An 8,833-nucleotide genomic window follows, 5' to 3' on the forward strand; every position below is an offset into this window, starting at 1 on the left:
TTTTAGCAGATTTCAGCAACTGTCCAAAACAATGTCTTCCATTTTAACTGGGATAAATTTTTTTTTTAACGTTTATTATTTTTGAGAGAGAGACAGAGACAGAGAGTCAGAGAAAGAGTGAGAGAGCGAGAGAGCGAGAGAGAGAGCGAGAGAGAGAGAATGAGTGGGGGAGGGGCAGAGAGAGAGGGAGACACAGAATCTGAAGCAGACTCCAGGCTCTGAGCTGTCAGCACAGAGACCGATGTGGGGCTCGAACCCACGAACTGCAAGATCATGACCTGAGCCAAAGTTGGACACTGAATCGAATGAACCACCCAGGTGCCCCAAGATAAATGGTTTTATAGTAAACTCACTACAGAAAGTCTTTTTGTGTTGTAGTTACATAAAGAATTGCTAATAAATAACTGCTTTGCTCAAAAGGTTAATTTAGCACACAACAATATGCCAGCATTATTAAAACACATCTTCCTAGCATGATATATTAGAAATATATATGTGTATCAGCCAACATTTACTTAATTAGCGCTAAATTTGAATAGAGTTCCTTTAAAATTTGGACAAGTTTGATGTCTTCTTTAAAACCTTAGAAGCATCTATTATATATTCTTTTATTTTGAAGTATCTTAAGTATGCCTTATAATGAAGATGATGGAGCTTCTGTGATGACCTTTCTCAATTTACCAGGCTAACATTTCACAGAGTTCCTCAGATGAAGAATAAATACAGATGGGAGCTACCTATGCAGGGACCCCAAAGAATAAACGGTAACAATATGGACAACAGGCAAGCATCAGACAAAACTATTTTAGGAGTTTTCAAGTGGTGAGTCTTGGAGATAAAGTGTAAAAGGAAGCCCCTAATGCTCTTTATTTCTTTGGGTAGGTTATCAGCATTTAGCAGAAACAGAACACCCACCTGTCCGTAAGGACAAGCTCAACAATTCAGAATGAACACAAACAACAGTCCAATGGTCATTTGGTTCATAGAGTTTGCAATGAAGGCACAAGACAGAAAGCACATGTGCATCTGTGACACCACAAGATACAAGTATGAGGGTAACAGAGCAAAATGCTAATAATATGGACAAAGCACACTTTCAACAGAGGTAAAAAAAAAATTTAGGGACCACCTCCCCCTTTATTGAAACTTTAAAAAATAGGCTCATAAATTTAAATATTTATTATGAGCGAATATTGGAAAGTACTATGGGTGTTTCAGGAGATAAAAATGATATAAATATTTCTAACCTAAAACAATTTAAAATTTTATGAGAAGCCATCGAGGAAATGAAAACGAAAACTACAATGAGAGACCCTTTCACATTCCCTGGGACGGCTAGAATCAAAAAGACAGACAAGTAACAGATGGTATTAGCAAGGAGGTAGGGAAAGTAGCCTTTCCCACACTGCTGGAGGGGATGTCGAATGGTACGGCTGCTCAGGGAAGCAGTCTGACCATTCTTCAAAAAATTCGACTCACTTACGTAGCAATTCCACTCCAAGACATAGATTCAAGAGAAATGAACACATATGTTGGCACAGAACACAGAAACATTTGGAAACAAATGTTGGTAGCAGCACTATCCATTAATAGTGAAAAAGTGGAAAGCACCCAAATGTCCATCAGATGATGAATGGATAAATAAAATGTGGTCCATCCATACGGTGGAATATTATTCAGCCAAGAGAAGAAGTACTGATACATCATGCTGTGACATATATGAACCACGAAAATACCATGCTAAGTGAAAAGTCAGTCACATAAGACTGTATACTGCCTGATCCCATTTGTATGAAGTATCCAGAGGGGCAAATCTATAGACACAGAAAGACCACAGAGTGCCTGGGGCTGGGGCGAGGGCAAGAGTGGGAAAGTGGGGAGTAACTGTTAATGAGCAGAGGGTATGTTTCTGGGGTGATGAAAATGTTCTAAAATTGACTGTGGTGATGGTTGTACAAGTCTAAAGATACTAAAAATTACGGAATCACAGATTTTAAAAGGGTGAACTGTATGGGATGTGAATTGCCTCAATAAAGCTGTTAAAAACTATAACAAAGAAAGATCAACTCATTCCAACACAAGGAAGGAAGAAAGAAAATGCTAACGTGGCAGTAACAAATAAAAATGATGTGAGCACAGATGTCCCAACTATTTCTGGCCAGGACTTGGAGAAGTAGCTCAAATTTCAAGAAGAGGTGGGACTGTGATGTGTGAGCAGGAACTTATGGCCAGGAGTGGGAGGAACAAGCTCCTGAGGTGAGATGAATATAAGTATGCGGCAATTACTTCCTTCACCTCTTGCACTGCTTAAAAACAAAATGAAATAAAACATTCCAGTTTTCAGAATTCTGGAGCTTCTGTTTATATCCTCCTAAACTGATTTTTTTCTAAGTTGATTTTTTAAAAATCCTCAGACAGCAGCCTTTGTGAAGAATAGAATTGCACAATTTAGCAATCCAAAACAAGGAATGTGAAATTTGATAAGCTCTGGCAGAAGCCAGACCCGGTCGTCCAAGCCAGATGCCTGTGAGTCAGGTACAGAGGGAGCTCTGAAGCCTCCCTTTCTGCATTCCTACAAGAAAGCTGGTTCTCATAGGGCTACTAAAAGCATAAAGAGAAACGATACATACGACACAGCATTTAATAAAGTGCATGCCAGTTCTAGGTACCAGACAAGCAGCAACCAGTACTTCAGCACAGCCAGTCTAGCAGGCTGCTCCATCTGTGTGCCCCCTGATGTCAGACCTGGGTGCTTTCTCAGAGACCCCAGAAAGCAGCCAGCATCTCTGGGGGTTCCTTCCTTGATTCTATCTGTACAAAAGATTAGTGAACAAGAAAGATTTCACTAAGGGTTTTCTTAGGGAGAGAAAAGAGGGTACTTAAATCATAGGCCCCAAACAAACAAACATATTCCAGGTCACTATGTGCTAGTTCAGCTTTCCATAGCATCTCTGGACAGCCTGCCAGGGCAGAACCGAGTTCCCTCCACCCCCTGGCTGGGCCCTCTGCCACCTGGCTCCTCTGGCTACAGTAAGGTCACACTCTTCCAGCCTAATTGGAAGAAGAGGTCAACTCTGCTCAGCCTCCTCCCTCCAAAGGGGTGCCTGTGTGAACGGGTCATCCAGCTGCAGGGCCCAATGAGGAGGCAGGTTAACAACCATTTTTTGCTACTCAAAAATGGCCCTGAGGAACTCATACCCACAGTAAGAATTTCCCATTAAAAAACAAAACAAAATCCAATGCTTTCCCTAGGAGAAACTGAAGAATAACATAAGTACTTCTTTAGCACAAGACTGCACAATTATCTATCACAGCTACAAACAAAATCAGTTGATTTGATATTTACAACGGGGGGGGGGGGGGGGGGAGTATGGGTTAGCTACTAGGCTGAAGAGCATTTGTGACCACTAACTAATAAATCTGAATCACTCCATGAACCCAGGGTTAGTTACGAATCATAGTCTACATTTAGCTTTTATTTTTTATTTATTTAAAAAAAATTTTTTTAAGCTTTATTTATTTTTGAGAGAGAGAGAGAGAGAGAGAGAGAGAGAGAGAGAGAGACAGTGTGTGAGTGACAGAGAGAGGGAGACACAGAATCCGAAGCAGGCTCCAGGCTCCAAGCTGTCAGCACAGAGCCCGACGCGGGGCTTGAACTCACGGACCATGAGATCATGACCTGAGCCGAAGTCGGATGCCCAACTGACTGAGCCACCCAGGCGCCCCTACATTTAGCTTTTAGAAAAGACATAAAAATAAAGGATATTTCATAAATTTGTTCACAATAAAACTGGCTGGGAGTGTCTAGCTTGTGCCTGCACACTACCTGCACATTTTCCCTTTATTCCCGGGGTTGGGACAACTAAACTAAAGCACAGATGTGTGCATCTCATGTAACACACTTACCCAGCTCCAAGGGGGAAAACAGGAGGAAAAAACCTTGTCTCTCCTGTATACTTTGTTGCAAAGAATTCATAGGACCCCAAGGACGGCTAGAACTAAAACCCCCTGGTTTCCTGATTCCAAATCCATTTTTTTCTAAATCTTGGAAATAAAATATTAACAGCAGCTGGATACAAAATCAAACCATAACAGCTCAAAAAGCTAAAGTTTCTGGTATGTTCCAATTTCCTAAATAGATGTAACTATGCCTAGCACGTAAATGTCACAGTGTCATGGAGATTACTGTACACGCTTGGGCTGTGAATTCACTACGTGGGGATTTGTGTCCTGTTGGAAACATTAAGCTCATGAGTACAAGTATACATGTCTAATGTTCACCACTCCTCACACCAAGTCGTAACTTCCCCTTCCTCAGTCTCCTTAATACTTTATATTCTTGGACCACATGACTAGGCTTCAGGCTTAAGAGGAGATGGGAATTGGAGACAGATATCTAGTAAGTCCGTGATTCTCAGTGGGGGCAATGCTGCCCTCCAGGGTACCACACTGTGGTTTATAAGAAATACTCACCAGGTCTTGATGCAGTTCCTGGCTCACAGCTCCCCAAGCCCCTGGGATTTCCTAAATACACAGAGTGATTAAGGTGTTTTCTGTTATGTTAATGAGCTCAAAGGCAGGGGCTGCTGCCAGGAGGACCCAGAGATCCTTAGTCCCCCTCAAAACCTTACCTTCACCAGAGACCTTATGGAGGTTGACTCAGCCAATGACTTAGTCAGTGATGACTATGTGATGAGCCTCCATAAACACCCAAAAGGACAGGGTTAGGAGAGCTCTGGGTAGACCACAAGGAGATGTCAGGAGAGTGCCCCACCTGAAGCTCCGTGCTTTCCCCAGACCTCACCCTGCACACTCCTTCCACTGGCTGTTGATTTGAATCCTTTGCGACAGCCTTTAATAGACGGGTAAACCTAAGGGCTTCCCAGAGTTGTGTGAGCCTCTCTGGCCAACCATCCGGATGAACAATTCTCGGTGTAGTGGCCTTCTGTGCAGCCTCTGATGGGGCCTGGGCGGGAACGGGTGAGCACGCCTGGTGCTCACCGTGGGAACTCTGCACAGGAGTGTTTCCCTTTGAAGGGCATTTACAACTGTGCTATTGTGAGTCATTAACTGAAGCTACCCCTAAGACTGAAAGACAGAAAATGGTCTTGAACCCTGAAATGCCATGTCTAGGATGATGCTGGAGAAGCCCCCTCCTGGGGGTGGCAGTTCCTGGGGAGTAAGGGAGGACGTTCTAGGAACGGGAGGTCTCTTTCCCACCCCCCACAGGACTGACTCTGGGACTGCCTGAGGAGCTGCTGGACCACTATCAAGTAGATGGAGCCCTATCAGCAGCTCTGTACACAACAACAGGACAGCAGGTCCACAGCGAATGGACAACATCCTGTTTGGAAGGCCATCACTGACAGAAGAATATAAAAACCGACCAGCTCAGTGTGAACTGCATGCTGTCTTCCTAACAGTGACGGAAGTACTGAACAATGTTAAGAAACCCTGCGTGGGGGTTTTTACTGACTCATGGGCAGTGGCCAACATCCAACCATATGGTCAGGCAGGAGGGTAACGGAATCCTGGTCTATTAAAGGAATGCCCATATAGGGCACAGCCCTATGGAAATAATTATGGGTATTCATTTTGAGAGAGAGAGAGAGAGAGAGAGCGAGCACATGTCGGGTAGGGGCAGAGAGAGATTGGGAGAGAGAGAATGCCAAGCAGGCCCCATGCTGTCAGTGCAGAGCCTGACGCCGGGCTGGATTCCATGAACCACGGGATCATGACCTGAGCCAAAATTGAGAGTTGGATGCTTGACCAACTGAGCCACCGACATGCCCCCATAATTATGAATATTTTAGAAGTGTATTAATGTTGGACATGTCGATACCTATCAGAAGACACGCCCCTCTGGTTTGGAAGATGAGCAGATTCAACATGCAGCTACCTCCATGTGCTCCCTAGAGATGGCCACTTGGGCCCACAAAATGAGTGCATATAGGGGTACTGCAGCAGTGCAGAGATGGGCTGAATCTAGAATCTCTTGCACCCTCTGAGGCACAAAATGTCAATATCAACTGTCCTGCCTGTCAACAAGAGAGACACAGACCACAGGCGGCCATATGGCAGAGCCCCTGATGGGAAGGGCCTGAACATGGCTGGGAACTGACTCATGTGGTAGCCCTGGGGATACAAATGGGTCCTGACAGGAAGAGATACTGACGCTGGACTGGACTTTGCTGGCCTGGTGGTAGATGCAAACACTCAGAGTGATACAGAAAACCACAACAGAAGATATTACACAGCCAACTGTCATTTCTTCAGACCGGGAAATTCACTGCAGAGCTGATAATGTCCAACAACAGGCAGAGAGAAATAGCTTAGAAAAATACTTTTTCCTAATGTTTGTTTTGAAAGAGAGAGCGCGCATAAGCAGGGGAGGGACACAGCAAGAGGGAGAGAATCCCAAGCTCCACACTGTCAGTGCAGAGCTTGATGTGGGGCTCGATCTCACGACGCTAGGATCATGACCCTGAGCTGAAATCAAGAGCCGCACACTTAGCCGACTGAGCCACCCAGATGCTCCTTAGAGAACTACTTTTATAGAGAACTGGAATGGGCAATGAAAACACTGGCCATCTAAAACAGCGGGGGGTGGGGGTGGGGTGGGGGGTGGACCATGCAGATATACGAAGGGCTGGCTTCCTCTGAAGAGGAAGGTGCTTGTCTTTTCTTCCCCAAGTCGCCTCTGCTTTATCCCCCCCATCACGAGACCAGGGCTGCAACTACAAAGTCTGGAAGCAGGGATGATTCCTAACTGAGAAACTGTAACGCTGTGTTTAATCTTTATGTCAGAATTCTTAGGGGCCTGATGGGGCAGGATATGCTTCACCCCATCTGCAAAATCAGGGCTAAGGGTGAATGCAGCTGTATTGCCTGGTGATAAAGATAAACCGCTAGTTCTGCATCCTTTTGACCTGACCTTATCTGAACAGAAGGGGACTGAGGGGGACAGGCTTGTTAGACCAGTACTGCGGCCTGTAATCCAGATCAGCGCAGTGGCTGAACCTAATATCCCTTCCAAAGGTGGAAAAGTTTGGGTGTAAGAGCAAAAAGAAAAGGCAGTAAGGAAACGAATAAATGGGTCCTATAATGAGGGAAATCCAATATTACACTGATACCTCGAGACAGGCTCAGATCAAGAGAAATGGTCTGAGCTCGATTACACCGGAAGGGGTGAAGCCTGACATTGCTGAGGTCACTCCTGCTTTTGGAACCTGACCAGATCACACAGAAGCCTGCAAACCTGACTGGCCTTGCCCTGGGAGACAGCTGCATACGATGTAAGGATAGAATGAACAGCTATCAATGACTGTAGAGATTTCAGTAGTTCAGCATCTTTTAACTGTTAGCGTTCTTGTGAGGAGGGGGATCCACGTTCAAGGACCACACGATGGACTACCGTACTGTGATATATAAGAAATAGATATTTGGTCATTCAAAGGGACAACGTCTTGAGACAATACTGGTTGTCATGACTGACGGGGGTGGGGGTAGAGGGATGTTACTGCTATCTAGCGGGCAGAGGGCAGGGATGCTGCAAAATGCCCCACAATGCAAAGGACAGCTCGCAACCCAAAGAACTATCTAGTCCAAGATTTCTGGTTTTTTTTTTAAATTTATTTGAAAGGCAGAAAGAAAGAGTGCCCAGGCGCACACTCCACTAGGGGAGGAGCAGAGAGAGAGAATTCCAAGAAGGCTTGATCCTGTGAACCTTGATATCATGACCTAAGCTGAAATCAAGAGTCAGATGCTTAACCGACTGAGCCACCCAGACACCCCTACTCCAAGATTTCAACAGTGCTGAGGCCGAAAAACTCTGTGGGAACTAGATTCTGTCCAAGAGATAAAGAAACTGAGGCCCAAAGAAGTTAACTCCTTCAAGATCAGTGCCAACAGGGGAGACCCTTCTTGGGAGAACTGGACTCTCGTGGGTCTGAGTGCACCTGTGTACTTCTGGTAGAAAAGTGGTGCTGAGCACGCTCACTCAATGGATGGGTGCCAAAGGAACTGTCACCAGTGCTAACTTTCCAAGGAGAGAGGCCGTAAATCACAAAACACAAATACCACGCTGTGTACGTCACTAGTAAAATACCCAGTCTCTAAGGTCCTCTAAATCTGACATTTAATATCTCTCCTGTTCATTTTTCAACAAACTTACCACACAATGCAAAACAGATCAATATTTGCTGTTTCATTATCAGATATGTGCAAAGGCTCCAAAATTGTTACAGTATCCTTAAAGCCATAAAATTGATCATTTGTATCAACCGAAACCAGAGAAGATCACAACTAAATGTAAAGTAATTCACATTCAAATAAAATCATGAGGATTCAAGTCTTAGTTTGTACAAGCTTCAATCTGAAAGACTCTAAAGGTAATTTTGAATAGAAAAGAGAACAAATTGGTATTCTTTTATTTTCTATTTTTAATAAAATATTTATCCATATCCACATTTATTGAATTTGTTTGCTTTTTTAATGTTTATTTATTTTTGAGAGGGGAGAGGGGCAGAGAGAGAGGGGGACAGAGGATCTGAAGCGGGCTCTGGGCTGACAGAAGAAAGCCTGATGTGGAGCTCGAACCCATGAACTGTGAGACCATGACCTGAGCCAAAGTGGGACACTTAACCGACTGAGACACCCAGATGCCCCAAATTTATACTTTAGGGGAGAAAGAAGTGTTAGCTTGATTGCTAAAAGCACCAGAAAGTGATAAAAATGAAAGTGAATCTTTAAAGATGTTCATACAATTATCTAAAATACCATTTGGACTTTTAAAAATCAAATTTATTATTAAGACCACTTTTACAGTTTCCTA

The 8,833-nt window shown here is 44.1% G+C and overlaps 1 protein-coding gene across 8 annotated transcripts in view; it reads right to left on the minus strand.

Moving 5' to 3' along the window:
• CENPP (centromere protein P) overlaps window positions 1–8,833 on the minus strand; it is a 228,406-nt gene that overhangs the window by 134,136 nt on the left and 85,437 nt on the right. The window lies entirely within an intron of this gene.

The sequence above is a fragment of the Prionailurus viverrinus genome, chromosome D4 (assembly GCF_022837055.1).
Source record: "Prionailurus viverrinus isolate Anna chromosome D4, UM_Priviv_1.0, whole genome shotgun sequence".
NCBI lineage: Eukaryota > Metazoa > Chordata > Mammalia > Carnivora > Felidae > Prionailurus > Prionailurus viverrinus.